The sequence below is a fragment of the Lissotriton helveticus genome, chromosome 7, assembly GCF_964261635.1.
Source record: "Lissotriton helveticus chromosome 7, aLisHel1.1, whole genome shotgun sequence".
In the NCBI taxonomy this organism is placed as follows: domain Eukaryota; kingdom Metazoa; phylum Chordata; class Amphibia; order Caudata; family Salamandridae; genus Lissotriton; species Lissotriton helveticus.
Genome location: NC_136068.1, coordinates 211,091,377 through 211,111,543, shown reverse-complemented (window position 1 = coordinate 211,111,543; position 20,167 = coordinate 211,091,377). Strand labels below are relative to the sequence as shown.

Genomic DNA, 20,167 nt, shown 5'->3' with positions numbered 1-20,167 from the left:
TTTCCACGATGTTAGTATGTTGTGTGTCGATTTAGATACTCGTACATAGGTTTCCCTATTCATGCCCTTATTTAGGCACAACTCTTGTTAGACCTGGCATCATTGGCATGAGTCTCCCTTCCATTTTTTGCTGGTGATATGCTTTGGGCACTGTGCCACTGCTATTCAGTGCCACAGTGCAAGTGCTCCCTATGTTAAATTGATTTACTAATTGGTGAATCGATGATTGGGTTATTTGATTTACCTGTCAGCCCCTACTACAGTGCACCATGTGTGCCCAGGGCTTGTAAATCAAATACTGCTGGTGGGCTTGCAACACTGGTTGTGCCACCCACAGAAGCAGCTTGTAAAGTGTGTCACAGGCCTGCCATTGCAAGGCCTGTGTGCAGTCTAGTACTGCCAACTCGACTTGGCAAGTGTACTCACTTGCCAGTCCCTAAACCTTCCCTATGCTTCATATTAGGCACCCCTATGGTAGGCCCAAGGGCAGGGTGCATTGTAAGTATAAGGTAGGACATGCTCTCGTGTGTGTAGCATGTCCTTAAAGTGAATTACAGCCTTTTTTGTTTTTCACTATTACAAGGCTACCTGTTCTTCATAGGCTAGAAAGGGCAGTTAGATTATTACATTCTTATAATCCTAACTGACTCAGGGAACATGGTAGAAATTTGGATTTAGTATGCCTGAACTCAGAATGATAAAATGCATCTTTTAGTAAAGTTGGTTTTAATATTCTGTGTTTGAAAATACCACTTTTAGAAAGTAGGTATTTTCTTGCCTAACTGTCCAGGCCTGCCTCTGCTAGGTTGTGTATTCCTTGTCTGGGTTTGTGAGTGACAGGGCTGGGGGATTCCAGGAGACAGGCTGGGGCAACCCAGTGGTGAATAGTGAGATCTGCATCTAGATGGGAGGGAGAAGTTGCACCTGGGACCTGAATAGGACTGGGCCTTCCCTCTACAATGCTGGCTCCACCCTCTGTGCCTTGTCTGATGTCTCTGCCCTGCACTGTGAAAGGAGAGAATGAATCTTGTTAACAAAGTACTCCAGAGCTGTGCCTTCCCTTCCCTGTGCTGGCTCCACCTCCTGTGAGGCAGCTGATGTCTCTACCCTGCACTGTGAAAGGAAGGAGAGAGTCATGTAAACAAAGTGCTCAGAAACTGGTTTGGACTAGGCAGAGGCCTCTCTGCCTTCAGAGAACAAAGGATTTTGGGGTATAAATGTTGGGGACCCTGATCCCAAGAAATTAGAAAGCTTCTGGAACAAAAAACCTTTTGCCAAGGAGAAGAATCAAGGAAGCTGTAGGAGTTTTACTGCCCCTCTGCCAGTGTGCTGTTTGCTGGGTTGGCCTGCAGTGGTTGCTTCATTGCCAAGGAAAGGAGAAGGAACTTTTAAAGGACTTTCATCATCTACAGAATATTCTCCAAGGGCTTGAACTGTGCTTGCCTCCTGCTGAAGTCTCAGGGACAAAAGACTTCATTTCCAGCTCCCCATGTGAATTTCCTTGCTGGGAATTCTAGCTACAGACATTTGCGTGTTGCTGGTAGCGGGAAGCGTGACACATCGAGAGGAAGCGTGTCGCTGCTGCAGTTGAAATGGTCGCATCGCCGGAGAAGCGAGCCTTCACCGCATCTCCCTGGAAGCGTGTGTTCATCGAAGCTGCCTGCTGTCGCATCACCGGAGAAGCGTGCCGCCATCGAGAGAGTCACCATCGCATCCCCAAAGAAGCGTGTTGCAGTGCCTGTACAGTACAGAGTCGTCGCAAGGCTGCCAGGGCACCTACGCATCATGATCGCAGCGTCATCGCATCATCGCATCAATGGCGTCATCTTCTCGCAACACAACTGGATCATCACATCGCATCAAGGCGCCATCTTGTGCACCGCAACGGGCGCGCAGGCTGAGAATCTACGCATCACCTCCACACCGGTAAGGATCACGACGCATCCCCTACTCTGCAAAAGCATTGAGGCACGACGCATCCTTTCCCCCGGATCACGGAACCGATGCATCTCCCCTTTTGCGAGCCTTTTGTTCACTTTGCGTTACGCATCCAGGTACTGTGTTGAGAACTTTGTCGCATCTATCACCAACTTGAACTAAGTAACTTTTATCATCTTTAAAGCAATCTTAAGTTTAGTATTGTGGATTTTTGTCGTTTGTTGTCCTATGTTAAATCTATATAAAGAAAACTTATTTTTATAAAACCTGTGTTGTGTCCATCTGTACTGTTTTCAGTGTATTACTGTGTATATTCACAAATGCTTAACACACTGCCTCTGAGACAAGCCTGTCTGCTCGTGCCAAGCTACCAAGGGGGTGAGCAGGGGTTATTAAGGAGTGTAATCCCTTTATCCTGACTTAGAAGTAAGGGTTCCTATTTGGACAAAGGTGAATACCATTGCCAACTAGAGACCCCCAGATCTAACACCTCTCAATTGTCCCTTATTTAGGCATAGAAATCAAGTCCTCATTTAGGCATTACCCATGCAACCCAAATACAGGCATGGTCACCTACATCCGTCCATCCCACGCTCGCAATGAGTTCCTGGAAAACCAGACTCTTAAGCCTTTAGGACGTCCCCTGCTTGGATTATTGATTTCTCTAAGAACTCATTTATTATGCATGAACATCTATGCCTTTGGGGTTCATTCATGATGTTCCTCTGCCCGACTTTTAAGTCAATACTGGCATTCCTAAAAACCTACAAGGTATAAATATACCTGCACTTACCCAGGCAAACCACGGCTCAGCTACACAGCTCGATACAGCTCGCCATGGCAAGTTCGGAAGGATTTAGAGTCCCCAACTGACGCACTGACCAGACGCTGTCATCCTCCTCGCAGAGAATCCAGCTCCAGTGTTTCTGACTCCCTTCGCAGGGTGTTAGAGATCGAGATCCGGAAAGAGATTCCACCCTCTCTCATTCTAAGGTATGGAGCAGACTAGAACCTAGAGGGACTCTTGGCAATACTAATACTAACTGTAGCTAAACTAGATTATAGAAAAATAGCACCTACTTTATACCTCGTACTACACTTAGGTTAGGTACACTGGGGTAGAACTAGCTAGAAGCACCAGACGAGTATTCACATTTTAGCCTGTGTTATTTATGTATGTATTTTATGAATCTATGTCATAACGCTGTACATATTCTATTTCACATTCTGTCTTACAATTGTAGCAGTTCATAACTCTTGCACGAGAAATAAGACTGTTCAATAAACCCTTTTTATTGAAACGCCCGTCTATCTATTTCGGTGCAACTCTGAAGAAACTAAGCATGCGCGATTGACTGAGTGAAACTGTTATCTATTGTTTCCACGATTCTGAGAACTATTCCGATTCTAAAGGGAAACAGAGTTGTCATGTTTATGCGGTTGTCAGAAACTAATCCCTTCTTGTTCATTCGAGAAGTTTCTAGTGACCTCTGAGTTAGCTGGCACACACAAGTAATTAAGTTTAATGTACTAGACAGAGGCATACTGACCTCAGTCCTCTGCCACATCTATACAGTATATTATTCCAATGCACAGAGCCTATAAGAGAAATAGGAAATACACTACATGGCGCCCAACGGTTTGGTAAGGCTTGATACTGAAGTAAATCAGTCATGCTTTTCTCAGAGACCCCTACGCATAAAACTCCATAAGACGTCTGGCGTGGGTGGGAATAATATCCACCCTTGCTGAGTAGGACGAAAATCCTAGGTATTAGATGTTTGGTTTGTTCAACATTGAAGGATACAGTGTTCCAAAATATTGTGCACCTTATCTTTGTATCCTTGAAACTTGCTCTGCATTTTTCATTTAAAAAATGACCGAAAACTAGGCTAACACCGGATCCGGTGGGGCTGCAGCCGACCAAGTCACAGCAGTTTATAATTTTACAGGTTTTAATGAAACAGATGATGATGCTATAGTCATCCCTCCAAATTTAAGGGAAGCCATCACTCTAAAACCTATAAAACGTGGCCTAACACCAAGAGGTGGTAGAGCAGTTTTTGTGATAGAGGCACAAGAATCTTACCAGACAGAGGTATTCTACTCATGGATAGTATTCCCAGAATCACATCCAGTAACACAAATGTTTCACTTTTACAAAGAAGATGATCCACCCGAGGAATATATTCCTTTCGAGGATGTTGAAATTCCTCTCACACACTAGGAGCATGATCTCTGGTTTAAAGGCACCCTAAAACATTTAAATCACATACCAGGCTCGCTCCACTGGGTAGCCCAGGAGCAACATGGCCGATTTTACCCGGTTACACACCGCATCCTGACATCGAAGACATCTCAAATGATGAATTACTCACTTAACTCAAAGAGTTAATCAAAATTTACAGACAATTGGTCCAATATGTCATGCGGACCTTTGCAGTCCAACCACCATTAGTTATTCCAAAACAAACCTCTCAACAGGGGAATACGCCAAAAATCACTCCACAGACTTTACACGCAGTCATGGGTAAATTGCCCGCAAAACGTGAACAAATTCCATTCTGGATAGCTCAAAAAATGACTCAAATAGAAGCAGTATTAGCTGATGCTAGCCCTTATGAGAAACACAGAATCCTAACGATTTGTTTACCAATGGGGATCACACCACATCTGGAAGACTGCACCTCTTGGGGCACAGTCTTTGCTGCTATCTACACTAAAGCACATGGTGTTCCGTCCATGGAGGTAATACCTGATGTCCTGAAACAAATTCAAATTGAATACGGGGCAGAGCCTGCTCTGAATTTAGGTATGAAATTACTGAAGAATTTCGACCAGGTCTCAACCATAATATTATCTGATATTAAAGGAGAGTCAGCATCAGTGGCGATCCACCAGTGCTTAAGGGAATTTGATGTAACAGAACAACAACAAGTACTACCCAGAATAATTGAAAAATCCTATGAAGAATTCTGCAGAGACAGTTTGGGTGGGAAACCAGTTAAACCACAACTGTCTGAAGGTCATGAAAAGGGCACTACTAAACTCAATCCTACCTCTTCCAAAAAGAAATGGGATAATAGCAAATAACAGTCAAAAGAGAAACACTCTGAATCCCGAAGTAGATCTCCTCAAAAGGAGCCCTCTGAAAGGAGATATAACCTCAGGAATAGGGATAATTTGAGAAAACCTGACAGATATCAAGATACTAATACACGTTCCTCTCGTACCTTTCAGATATCATCACAGACATCTGAAAGAAGGGGACGGTCAAAAAAACAAAGAAGAACACGTGAAGTCCAAAGACGATCAACACGTTCAGAAAAACAAACCAAAACATCAACTCACCAAGAAGAAGGTAGCAGGTCTGAAGATCAGACATGCAGAGAATTCTGAGAACACAACTCAAGAACGGAGAATGGGCTCAGACAATGCTGGACAGTGCAGCAGAAGTAACAATAGCTTGCCAGAACCTGAAGGAACTTCTGGAGACAGTGGACTTGAATAATTGCATTCAAGTTGAGACTGTAGACACCAGGGTTAGTTCTCCACAAAATTTATATGAGAATGAGATAACACTCCGGATGGAGGGAGACATCCCCAGAAAAGTGAAAGCACTCTTTTGGGAGCAACTTTCAAGGGGTTATGATATACTTCTAGCAGAACAGGACTGGCCACCAGAATTTGTCAGGGAGTCCCCACATTATGAAGACATCATTATGCCAGCCTTCTCCAACCATGTTCCTGTACATTTAAAATATAGTTATGCCAAGAAATGGGCAGTTGCCCAAGCCCCAGTATTATATAAAAATCATGTAGGATGGGATGAGGACTCACCTCACCACAGATTCAGTTAAAAAGTCAACCAACTGCACAAAGGCAGTACCCAATTAAGCAAGAAACTAGTTCCAGCGATTTCAACAAATCCCGATGCAATTCCAACCATTGACAGAACTGCCTCTGGCTATTTCTTTAACTTTGATACATTTTTTGAGGATCCCATTGAACCTGAAACGATGCCAGCACAAAGAACTTTCAAAGAACAAGCAACATACTTTTTTCATTTTCTGAAAAAGACTTATCTGGTTTCACTATGGATTGTTTGGGGAATATTTTTCTTTCTACTTTGGCTAGCTTTGGTAATAACTATGGGTATGCTGATAAATGGAAGATGTATTCAAATGGACACAACAAGTAAAAAAGTGAACTTACTTCTGCAGCCACACAAATCATCTCATCGTGAAGCAAGAGACTTGTAAGCGGTGAACATCATCACAGCCGTTCCTATACAAGATGGTATAGTTTGGGACAAACTGAATATGATATACTCGGCCCGTCTGAACTTTTGAAGATTACACATTTATTTAAAATTTCTTTAAGTGACTTTATTATCTCTAGTACCTTTTCTGATGATTGGGACTTCGAGACTGTTAATAACATGATGTCTGATCTAGAAATGTCTGCAGCATTCTCTAATCATGAATACTTAGAGGTTTCATCAGACTATGAACAGCTATATTGTTACAACCACTATGGTCATCATTTCTTGCATAAATCTCCATTACCTAGAAATGTATTTATGTATAACCAATTGGAACATTGTCCTACACCTCCAAAGGGTAGCTCAAACACTTTTGCAAAGAAATGTCCTTATTTTTCAGGGTTCAACATGTCAAATCCAGAATTTTTTTTTTTAAATGTGAACAAGACAGGAACGAAAAATATGTTAACCAATGCAAAACAGATTTATTCTGCAGCCTTTATTGCCCAACTGTCTAGACAGGGTTTTGACTTTTGGAAAGATAACATAGACACAAAATCTGTCTGGGATACAAAAGATTGGCAAGTCCAGGGGATAGAAGCTTTATTTAGAGCCTGCATCATCCCAGAGCAAATAATGTTTTTGAATGACACTGTCCAACAAACGTCTTGACTTGGGTTAGCCAAGATAAAAGACATGAACACTCCGCCCATACCTGCACCTGCAAGTAATAGCACTACACAGGGGGAGGTCGACACACATACTATTTTGCATCACAACAGATCAGACCCTGAATGGGAAAATGGTTGCTCTAGGCCACAGACACAAACATCTGTCAAGATCGATTCCTGAACAAAACATAGGGTTTCACTTTCAGCAGGCCAGACCCACGCTATGCTCAAAGACAGCATCCAGGGGTAGTAACAACATACAGTGTAGGGAAACTATGCCTTTTTTGGCTACAGAAAACTACACTAGAGGATGTGAAACAACACTTAACTTTACTTCAGGAAGGCTCAGACCGTAGGGAATTCTTGCTAGGTCCAAGAAAACTGCGTCAAAAAAGTTTCACATATGACGGTATCTACGCTGCTTATAATGAAATATGGAAGGATACTTCAGTCTCAATTACGTTCTATTCTGCTATTAGGCTGGACGCTACAAAACCTCCGTGCAGCCTATGTGCCTTGGCGTTTAATCAACACAACGTCAGAATACAATCTCACTGACAAACAGATCAAACTGGCACAAAGAGAGCAAAGTATACAGTGCTGAGCATTGAAAAACTGGATACATTGCCATTTATGGTAGCAGAGAAACCAGCTACTGAGTGGATCATACATGGCAAAATTACTCTGCTTGTTACAACTTTCCATTTTCAATATTGCCTAGAACATATTCCAGTGGGCAAATATGAAAGGTTGCGTAAAGGATACATCAATCAATCAATCAATCAGGGCATTTGTAAAGCGCGCTACTCACCCGGAGGGGTCTCAAGGCGCTGGGGGGAGGGGAGGGGGTCTGCTACTGCTCGGTCTTGAGTTGCTTCCTGAAGGAGAGGTGGTCCTGGGTCAGTCGGAGGTGGATGGGGAGGGAGTTCCATGTCTTGGCTGCCAGGTAGGAGAAGGATCTTCCTCCTGTGGTGGCTCTGCGGATGCGTGGGACGGCGGCGAGGGCGAGGCTGGTGGATCGCAGCTGGCGGGTGGGAGTGTAGAAGGACAGGCGGTTGTTGAGGTACCTGGGGCCCAGGTCAAGACATCCTGGGATTTACCTTACACACACAGATATTGGAGTGGGAGCGTAAAGTGTTTAAGTGTTTCTTAGCGATATAAACTGTAAAAACGCACTAAGCGGCTCTCTCTTATGTCAGGGTATTGATTTGCACGGGGCTTGTAATGGTTTCTCTGCAAACTAATCCTGTCACCTGCAAGGTTCACCAGCCGCAGTCATTAATCCAGCATTTGGACTACTTTCAAATGGAAGTTACTTCATGTTGAATGATCACAGCTGCTGTGGCATGTTGCCAGGCATAACCAAAGGGGATGATGGACGGAGTGTTGAACATTGCAAACACTCACCCACAGTCAAATGATCTGGGTTTAATCCATCATCATTCTTTAGCTCACTCCGCCACCCCAGTTCAGACATGGCCATATGCAAATCAGTCCTACCCTGTGCTTCATTGGAACAGTCCAGGCATCCCATATCTAGTAACGGTTACTTCCAGGGTCACTTGCTGTATGCAAGTATTATTCCCCCAAATAGAAACAGCCAGGGGGTTGCCACTATGGCCTTCACTGAACATCTCTTTGATACAAATTGATACTCTAAGCAGAATGAAAGCCATTCTTTTGCAACAAATCGTGCCTTTGACCTCAGCCCAAGAAACCTAGGATCTACAAGTCGCAAGGGCTTCAGCTGAGATACAGGCCCTTTTGAATACAAACTGCCCTATACATTTTTCAGAAATGTTGGAACGTACCTTAAACATGTCTGATACGAGCGGTATTGTACATGTATTTAAGAAAGTGTGTTCAGGACTGTTATCACCTTTTCAAGCAGTCCTCGGAATAATTCCCAACTTCGTGCACTCTGTGCTTGGTGGACTGCCGCTTATTCTAGCACTCATTGCAGGGATCCTGTTTTTTGTTCCTTCTGCTACGCTATGGCAAGCCAAATCACCAGTGTAACTCCCAGCACCATATAGAAGGCTCTACTGGAAAGGAAGTGTCGTGATTTTGGGTTTACCTTGTCTACGAGAATTAAATACCACAAGGTTTCTGTCATTCAGACCAATGTGGCAAGATTGCATCTTACCTGTTCTACGCTGCCTGCTTTGCGATGAAGAATACGTGCTAGACATCTGTCTAACACTCCCATCAGTCATGCCTACGGATATTGATACACTGCTGGACCTGGTAACGGCCCATGCTGTGTGTTGTCCCCAGCGGCTACCAATCCTGATGACAGCATTCATTGAGAACTCACCGTCGCAAATTGCTGCTGCTGAGGTACGAGAGGAATCAACGGGCGTGCAGGTAACATCGGAAACTAACATTGCTGATGCTTCCAATGCCGTAGGCAATGCTTCACATCTATGTGCGGTCAATCTTCTAAACGAGGTACTCCAACTTTCACCTACAACAGTAGATTACTTTTTATCTACAGACATAGATGATTTCATATTTTCTCCAAGCCCATACACTGACTTTTGATTAGACAAAAACCATTGAATTTGGCCTTCACTTTTTAAAACAAAGGGGCCGATTCACAGATCTAACTTAAGACAAAATCCTAAACTTACTACTTTTGGTATTCACAGAAGTTAGGATTTTGTCTTAAGTTTGTCTTAAGACAGACTTAAGACAGACTTAAGACAAACTTAAGACAGACTTAAGACAGACTTAAGACACACTTAAGACAGACTTAAGACACACTTAAGACAAAATTCTAACTTACGTCTGTCAAGTCTGTCTTAAGTCTGTCTTAAGTATGTCTTAAGTCTGTCTTAAGTCTGTCCTAAGTTAGTCTTAAGACAAGCTTAAGACAAAATCCTAACTTCTGTAAATAGCAAAAGTAGTACGTTTAGGATTTTGTCTTAAGTTAGTTCTGTGAATCGGGCCCAAAGTCAATCCTTGAAACTTTTTCCTATGATTAATTTTTTTTTTTCAAATTTGTATTTTTCTTTTTTGGACACAGTAATCTGCTTACAGTAGAACTATTCATAGAGAACAGATTTCTTTGAACACTTCCAGGGACAATATGTCACCTTGCCAACAAACAATTTGTTTATGTAACACGACATGAAATGGTTTCTGCGCTTTTTCTTCTGTATTTACGAGCCATTTCATAATGTGTATATACTCATGTTCATTTGTATAGCATTCAATGTCAACATATGCTTAGAATGAAACATTGCTTTGATATGTACAGCACCATTTCTTTTTCTTGCATAGCAATAGTTTTAATGCATTTGTTTATTAGAAATGTGTTTTTAGACATGTTTTTAGCAAATCATGTGAAACTCTATTTTAGATTTGTTTAGCATGTTTAGCATTTAGTCAAGTCGTTCATACGAAACTGGAGTGGGTGTTGTGTGTCGATTTAGATACCCGTACATAGCTTTCCCAATTCATGCCCTTATATAGGCACAACTCTCATTTGCCCTTATTTAGGCATAGAAATCCAGCCTTTATTTAGGCATTGCCCATGCAACCCAAATACAGGCATGGTCACCTACATCCGTCCATCCCACGTTACAACAAGTTCTTGGAAAACCAGAATCTTAAGCCTTTAGGACTTCCCCTGCTTGGATTATTGATTTCGTCAAGAACTCATTTATTTTGCAAGAACATCTATTCCTTAGGGGTTCATTCATGACGTTCCTCTGCCCGACTTTTACATCAATACTGGCAATACTTTTTAACTTCACTTCACTTTTTTACAAGGGCCCCCACTTAGTTTTAGAAGTGCATCCCTGTCTCCAGGTGTATGCCCCCCCTCTATCAAACCAAGTTTTTAGAGGGCGAGGACTGGTCAATGATGAAGCATGATACCAGGTGGTGTGTGAGACTAGTCCTTCACTTTTTGTGAGATGCCCATACTCACAAATTAACACTATTTCACTCTAGCACTGAGGTCGTTTTACTAGGAGCGGCTCATTTGTGGTATAGTTCTCTTTATGTTCCCTTCTCCAAATGATTTGCTTTGCTTGGATGCCTTTGTAGAGGATGGATATGACTTATTTTTTCATAGCACATCCTGATTCGGATTTGGCTTTACTAATGATTCTTCTGGGGCATGAGGGTGCTGTCATTAGCTCCTTCTGATTCGTGTTATCTTTTGGCATTTCTGCTGTTTCTAAATGGTTTTTTTTCGCACACCTTGACAGCTTACTTGCAGTGTTTTCTTGCATACAGGAACTTATAGTTTCCTAAGTCGTAGATAACTCAGTGATTGACAAGTCGGCTACCTTTGTGGCAGTTTTTTTCACTGATTCGAACGTTTGGTTGAAATTTGCCACCTTCCTTTGGTTCTGATCTTATAGTGTCAGATTCTATTTTGACAGAGATTGTGTTTTGGTTACATTGACTGGAATTGAAGGAGTCTCAAGTTATCTCATCCTCTTCCTTGCCTACTGCTTTTTTAAGTTGTTCTACTTGACCTTTAGACAAGAACAGGCCTTTTGCTACTGATCCTGTAGTCTCATTATCTGAGTTTTGCTGACCAGGCGAGTTAAGGTTCCTTAGCTCGTTTATCATTGTTAACAGGAGCTCCAATCTTACGATTGCGTTGTCCTGCGGAGGATAACCATATGTTTTATATGGCATGAAGATCAAATCATTTGGACTTGAACTAAAGTCTTGTTTGTGCTTCCTTGTTTACTGTCCTTGTTGTAACAGGTCCGGGTCTTCAATATCGCCAAGGCTTGAGGGTGTAGAGTTGACAGTAACCAGCTGTCCGCCATTGATGTCATATGTGTAGACTTCTATCTCAACCGTTATTGATTTTTAAAATGTTCTGCTGTTGGGTTGTGTTTTCTGAGGCTGTAAGGACTGGCTACTGCTGGACACTGCTGCTTCCACTCCTGGGAAAAATAACTTGACTGGAGGTTCGACTAGAGGATACTTTGCTCGGAGGAGTAGTATTTGTTTGAGAGATTACAATCTTCTGGCTTCCTGTGAAGTAGTTTTCTATCGCCACGGTTGTAGATTGAGCCTCCTTTGCGTCCTTTGTTTCCATATCCACTTTAAGTGTGGTCTCTTTTGAGCCGGGGAGGGCTCCTATATTAAATGTGGGTGTCCCCTTGGCTACAGTTGGAAAGTATTCAGTGAGTGTCTTGTGTCTCGCCTCCTGTCTGCTTTCCTGTTTTACGATGGACGAGATAATTGTCTTAAGTGTGTTTCTACTTGTTGTGGGAGTCACTGCTTCTATGTGGTCCTTTGATGGTGGTGGTTCACTGTCACTTGAGTAGCTAGAAATAACCCTGTCCAGAGGATTATATTCAGTTGACCTTTCCATGTTTTTATTGATCATTGTGGATGGACATTCACTGTCAATTGGTCCATTAATCTTTGCTGATTCCCTATCCATAGACTGGACAATGACATCTTCTTGAGTTATGGGCATGCTTTTTGATCTCTACTCTGTTGCATCCACGAGATCCGTTTGCTGACTTGCACCACTGCTCTCCTTTGTAAGAAGGTTCTACGGGCTATCTTTCAACCCTTGGCAAACACCTAGAAATGGTGCTCAGCCTCTTATGCTTGAGGTCCAGCGAGCGCCTCTTTGTATTCTTTGCACCAACTCCTGGGCCCAAGTCAAAGCTCTTTTTTTACTCATTTAGGCTCAATAGACACAGATAACATTGCAGTTGAAGTTGAATGCACAGTGCAGTGTATATGGCAAGCCGGGCACTGTGAGGAAGGTGCACAAGTCGCACCTGGCACCTAGCCTGGCCATCTCCGTGTGCCCCTCAGGGCAAACCCTCTCTGCGGCAGCTAGCTACAACTGATGCACTCACTGCAAACACGTCACTTCTCAATCTTCCTGGGTTGCCATGGTTTTTTTTGCTCTATTTTCCACTCTTTCGTCACATGTGGGGTTTTGCGGTAGGAAGTTGTCCCCACCACTGGCTTCAACTTCAGCCCCCCTCAACTGCGGGCCTCCCAGACAGCCTCCCAGACAGCCTCCCAAACTGTTTCTCACTCCCAAACTGTTCTCGCCCACACTTGAGCCAATCGAGGTCAGCACCAATACTAGCACCAGCACCGCTTGACTCACTTGCCTGGCTTCTCTGGTTCTTTGTAGTGGGTGCTGGGCGAAACGAGGGTGAAGCAAGGGCAGTGCAGAGCGAGGGCTGGAACCCAGTGGATCGGCAGCCTCAAGACGTCTGATGCCGACAACTATTACCGGTGCCCTTCACTGCCCACGGGCTGATCATGATCCCTGAGACCACGATGGTGGTGGCGTTGGGGCCCCATTGCTAGCGGCTGCTGGTCCTGCACTCCACCGCTACGTGCTATGTGCTACGTGCGTGCATGCGTTACTTTGCTTGTCTGAATGGGCTGTTCACTTTCTCCAATTCCTGCAGCTCCTTGACGCTCTTCAACCTTCGCTTATCCCAAACAATAGGATACTGCATAAACTTAAACTTAGAATTTTAAACTTTAGAATCAAACTTCCTAAGACAAACATCATCTGGCAATAGGTCTCTTTCACCCCTAACTCATCCCAACATACTGGGCATTTTGCAAAAATAACAAAATGGGAATCTTTCACTTCTTAGAAATACAGTAGGCAAAGAGTATCTTTCAACACTCGCTAATCCTCGCAACAGGACACTACTTAAACTGAGAGACAATACCCAATCATAAATAATAAAATTAGTATTTTTCAACCATTACTACAGCAGTAGGCAAAGGTATCTTTTGAATATAGAAACAAATATTTAATCTCTTCCATCAGCACTCATCCCAACACAGGGCATCTTACGCATAACCACAAACATACTTATGGAAAACATTTTGAATCTCTTCCATCAGCACTCATACCAAACAACAGGACATCTTGTGCACAACCAAATAAGTATCTTTCAATCCTCACCGAACAGTAGCAAAGGGTGTCTTCCCCTGGAAGCAGGCAGCTCTTGGGTTGTGAAGATGTTTTATAGTTTTCAGGATAAGCTAAATCTCTACCTTATTAAGAGTTTCTTCCTGACGATAATATGATGACTCTGCTAATGAAGAAAGATACACTTAGGGACCCATTAGGATGGCGGGTGGATTGCCCCCGCCGGGCGGGTGGTGGTCACTGCCGGCCCGGCGGGGGCAATCCGCCCACCATCCCTGTAGGAAAGACCCCCTGCCATATTATTATGGCTGGGGCGTCTGCGGCGGACGGAAACACCGCCGCCGCATTTCCACCCCAGTTGACTTGCGACTAGGCAGAAAAGGCTGCAATATGGTGGCGGTGTCTGTTTGACACCGCCAGCCATATTACAATGTGGTTTGAAGAATGCCTTTCCGTGGCAGAATGGCCGCCACGGAAAGGCATGCAGAGTCTTCTAGGGGGGCCCGTTGTGGGCCCCCAGGAACTCCAGGGGGGTGGGAGGTGCACATGGGGTACCTATGGTACCCCCCAGCAGTTCCCTGCACAACATGGCAGGCACCGCGCGATACCTGCCATGTTGTGCATGGAAGTGCACAACATGCCTCCCTAACATTGTGGCGGGCGGTGCTGAGTGCACCACCCACCACAATGTTAGGGATGTAGGATGCGCCCACCAATGTGGCGGGCGCATCCTAATAGCACCCACGGGACCCCCGCCCTTATGGCGGGTGGTCCATTTACACGACGGGATGGCGGGCGGACCTAATGGGCCCCTTATTGAAGATGAAGCACAGTTTTATATTGCAGGGACAGTGCTTGCAATTGACTCCATTCATCAATTGGGATTTATACACAGAGATAACCAGATAACCTTCTCCTGGACAGCAAGGGCCATGTGAAATTCTCTGACTTTGGACTTTGTACTGGACTAAAGAAGGGTCATCGGACTGAGTTGTAAAGAAACGTGAACCACAATCTTCCTAGTGATTTCACATTCCAGAACATGAACTCAAAGAGGAAAGCTGAAATGTGGAAAAGAAACATTGGTCAGAATTTTCTACAGTGGGAACTCCAGATTATGTTGCATCAGACGTTTTCCTGCAAACTGGCTGTAACAAGTTATTTGACTGGTTGTCGCTTGGAGTGTTGATGTATGAGATGTTAATTGGTTTACCACCATTCTCCTCTGAGATATTGAATGAACATATACAAAGTTTGTATTGGAAAAAAACGCTTACTTTTCCACCTGAAGTGTCAATTTCAGAAAAAGCTCTGGATCTAATTCTAAGGTTCTGCTGCGATTGGAAACATAGAGTTGGAGCATCTGGAGTAAAGGAAATTAAAACTAACTATTTCTTTGAAGTACTTGACTGGGAGCATATCAGAGGATGACCTGCTGCAATTCCAATCGAAATAAAAAGTATTGATGAATTTCCAGAGTCCGATATCCTAAAACCAACAGTGGTCACAAGCAGCCACCAGAAATCTGACTACAAGAACAAGGACTGGGTTCTCATCAATTGCACTTACAAGCACTTTGAGGATTTAACTGCTCGCTGCACTACTCCAGCATAAATGAAATCTGGAAAGTAGTGGATTTTGCCCTGCAGGATTTGCAAAGCGATTTGGAATATTTGGCTCCGACCCACCATATTCAATCAGAGGTCTTCTGAGCACTACACAGATTTACTCAGTACAGGGCTTGAGTTGCTTCCTGTGACAAGTATTACCTGTTAAAGGCACGCATATTCAATCCTACTGATCCTAAAGTGAGGCATCCTGGGAAACCTCATTGATTTCCTCTAGCGCTTAGGACCCTGTCCAAGAATGTTTGTGAAGCTCTTGATTGAAGCATTGCGACCCATTTATGCAGTTACAGGACAAACATTTCCAATGCCTGATCTCACAGAGCACACAGTGTATCGAAGCATGTGTAGGAGAGAGATTGGTTTCTTTGTTATGCAAGAGCTGCATTGAAAAGCAGCACAGCATCTCATTAGTGAGCCCTCTTTGCACAGATTTCTGCCTGGGAATGTGAATCATTACCAAGTTAATGTCATGAGGGTGACTGCTTTTTAGCGTCCCAATCTTTTTCTTTTTAATCCATCCTCGTTGCCAGTGTTACAATCAAAGATAGCTCCTTGCTAGGCAGGCCTCGTACGTTATAAGATTAAGGTTTATTGAATAAGATAACTCCTAGTTACAGGTTACAAGACAAGTGTATATATCTATGCATACACCCCACCAGGAGCAGCACCCTATTTCTCAGCCAACTCTATCCAACTGACACTCTCCCAAGCCAATCACTCACCGACATTCCATTACATTACACATACTGGCTGAGTAGCAGGTAACAGGGAAACTTGGGAGACAATACATTACACGTAAATCAGGATATAACACAATCACAATGCATAATACACAAGATAATAACATTTTCACATCCTTCTTCTACAATAAAGTAAGCATACATCATCCTAAACCCACCTCTCCCATCAGCTGCAATGTGCAGTGTTTTGACAAAATATCAAATAAAAAATATTGTAATACAAAAGTTATGTGTCAGGAATATTGAGATGTCAAATATATCATTGTCAGGAATATCGAATGTAAGAATATCATTGTGAGTGTTGTTTTTAATACTCTTGAAAAATATATTGATTTAGAAAATATTGCTGTGTATAATATCAATTGTGCTATCTTGTATGCTTTTTTATGGTAGTGTGTTTCATTTTATATGTTTAGATTTTTTAATTCGTGTATTTAGTAAAATACTTTATAAATCATGGCATTTTATAAATCTGTATTTTTTGCTTGTAGTATTGTGTATAAATAATGTATTTATAAATAAGTCTAGGAGAGCAATGTTGGGTTGTTATGGTATAAGGGTGGGGACGATTTTTTAATTAGTTAATATTTTAATTTAAATATAATGTCAGTTATTTTAATGGTGTGCAAATTACTATTGCAAAATGTATATATTTATTTTGTTACATTCATTTCTTTTTTAAATAATAGTTTATAACTATTTGGATTGTTCATATAAATTATACTCAAGGCAAACAAAATATTTATTTTGTTATGAATATTAAAATAATGATTTACATTATCGGAAATTTGGTAAAATTTAAAGTATATAAAAAAATTTAATATTAAAAAATATTTGTAAATTGTAAATGTTAAAAATGATAACGTCATTGTAGGTACATTTTTGGAAACATTTAATTTTTTTGCATTTAAACTCATTTTAGAAGGTTTTGTGTAATTAAGTTATGAGTATAGAAATAATATGTATTATAGATGATGCATAAATACATATTTTGTTGTATATATTTCTTTAAAAATGTATGTTTATTGTATAGTTGTATATGTAATCAACAAGGACTAACTATGGGGTCGATTCGGATCGCGGACGGACTTGAGTCCGTCCGCGACCCCTGAGGAGGAGGGCACGTCCGCATGGGCTGCGGCGTTCCCTCCGATCTGATTAGGATGTGACCGCCAGGGTGTCGGTCACATCCTCTATCTCTAACATTGCGGCGGGTGCAGCTTCAAGCTGCACCCGCCCCAATGTAAAAAATGCATGCACAGCATTTGCGTGCACAAAGCGGCAGGCACCGTGTGGTGCCTGCTGCATTGTGCACGCAAATGCAGGGGGGTACCATAGGTACCCCCCATGTGCACCCCCCACCACCCCTTCACCCAGGGGGCCCGCAACGGGCCCCCGAAGTGAAGGTCCTTATGCTTTTTCACGGCGGAAAAGCCGCCGTGGAAAAGCATAGAATTGCAGACATCCTAATATGCCTGGCGGTGTCTGATAGACACCGCCAGACATGTTAGTGCTTTTCCGCCGCGGTCGCCTTCCGACCGTGGCGGAAAAGCTGCGGACAGATTATCAGACCCACCAGCCATCCTAATTTGGCGGTGGGTCTGTGGAGGCTCCGCTGCGGTTTTCCCGCATCCTCCGGGCCGGCGGTGGCTTCCGCCGGCCCGGAGGATGCGGGAATTCCGCAATCATAATGACCCCCTATATGTGACCGTATTATAGGACTCGGAACTGTATTGTCAACAGAAACTCATTAGGTTTTGTCATGAAGCCCTCACCCACCAACCTGATTGGTGGCATGCTTCATCATCGGGCCCACCCAGTGACACCGAATGTGTCCCGGGTGTGCTTCGACGCCTGATTACAGCGGAGCAGGTATGTTACTGAGAGTGCAGTGTGGTGGTGTGGAAAGTGAAGTTAAAAATGCTATACAGTGGTCCCAGTACCCAAGGGTAAATTACATTTTAATGACTGGGCCTCTTTTAGTAATCAGGCGTCGAAGCACACCCGCCACGCCCCAGCACTGTCAAGACTTGCCACCACCTGCCTACCAGATTACAACTTAAAAGGTGGTAGTGTCCCTTGAAAAAGGCTCTGCAATGGGAATTTAATGCAAGGTTCCTGCTTGGCATGGACTTTAACCTGAATGCTGTGCCGAAACTGGTGTGCAGGCGCAAAGCACAAAGGGGGCACATGTTGTGCCCCCTGTGTGCATACACATGGCGTGAGGCACCAGGGGGTCCTGTAGAGCCCCCTTTGTTTCCTCTTCACCATGGTTTTCATGGTGGTGGAACTGTCAAGTATATTGAAGCCTCAGGACCACAGTGTCACCTAGAGGGAACGGCTGTGCGCTGGGCACGGCGGTCTGACCGCCCAAGTCATAATGGGGCACTTGTGTGAGGGCACTTCTCATAATAGGAGTAATCCCCCCTCCCTTTCAGTCCTGTATCATTCCTAATCTCTTTCTCCTACTTATTCAGAGGGCTTCCTCTCTGTTACAGCTAGAGAAATGACTAAATTTGGTCGATGCTCTCTAGTCATAGGAACTGTTAACCCCTAGTGTCTAACACATTAAGGGGCATATTTAAAAGCACTGGTTTTATCTCTGATTTTTTGGCTTTGTAAGCCAAAAAAGCAGAGATAAAACCAGCGCCCTATTTACAAAAGGATGCTAATACACATAATCGCATGTTAGCACCCTTTTCCCCAAAGCCTCCTTTGGCATCTCCAATGAGATCCAGAGTGGGTGTTACTGGGCGTACCCCAGATGGACTACCTTGCAAATATCGCTGATGTTTACATTGCGATATTTACAAGGCATCCCACATGATTTTAGCATACATTAGATTTTGGCGAAAATGGTTTTCTCCAAAACATAACGTCTGCTAAAATTCTGACTTAGCCATCCCTAACATAGGGGGTGGATTATGCAGATATGACCCTGTGGGTCGTATCAGCAAGGTTATCGCCCTTTAGCAGGGAGCATTGCTGGAAAACCAGCGATGTTCCCTTCAAAAGGGCGATGACCTCGCTATCTCGGGAATTTTTATCGCCCTGGTAGCGTGTAATTAACCACGCGTTACCTCAGGGCGATAAAAATTCCCAAGATAGTGAGGTCATCGCCCTTTTGAAGGGAACATCGCTGGAGATACCCTACGATAATATAACTATCGCCAAGCACGGCCAGCGATAATTATTGCTGGCCGTTGTTAATATGCCCCTAGGCTTGGGAGCATGGTAACTGGACCTCTCTTTTCCTCAAGCTCCCTGTCCCTCTCCTGATTTCAGATTTAATGGAGGTCAGTCTGAGTCTGAGTATGGTAGCCAAGGATTATGGTCTCCAAATTGACATCAGTGCTGCGTTTCGTTTTTGGTATTTGAGGGTCATTGGCTTACCTCGAGGGGTAACAGGAATATTTGAGGTGCTACATGCGAAGTGGAGTCTGATTGGATATTAAGCCCTCTTTGTTTTAGGTTTTGTGAGCATAATAATATCACATGAAAAACATGGATACTATTGTTTTTTAGAAGCATACTCAGTATGGGAGAGTGACAATATGTAGTTGTGGAGTATAAGGTAGATGGAAAATATCATGGTAAGATATTGCATTATGGGTAAAAGGTGTGCACCAAAATCACCTTTCATTTGATAAATAGTGCATTTAGTTACAAAAATCACCCTTAGTTTAATATTAGCATGAGTGTGGGTAAACATTACAAGTGCAAAAAACATTTTGGGGTAAATCGCTTTTATACGCAAAATGCTTTTTAAGTGCAAAATTAGTCGATGCAAAATAAGTTGTATATTGTTATCCTAATTTGGAGACAAATTACTTTTAGGATGGAAAATACATGTAGCTGCAAAATCACCCTTGGTGTAGCATCAACAGGAGCGTAAAAATACTTGCAGAAGATAAAAATAACAATGTAGTGCAAAATAACATTTAGAAGTAAAATCGTATTTAGGAGCAAAGTCACACTTGGCGAACTATCAGCAGTGAATACACTTTTAGGGGTAACAACACATT

At 43.1% G+C, this 20,167-nt stretch overlaps 1 pseudogene; it reads left to right on the top strand.

Moving 5' to 3' along the window:
* The first annotated feature begins 13,716 nt into the window (after window positions 1–13,716).
* On the top strand, window positions 13,717–15,406 carry LOC144769005 (serine/threonine-protein kinase 38 pseudogene; annotated as a pseudogene).
* Window positions 15,407–20,167: the final 4,761 nt, after the last annotated feature.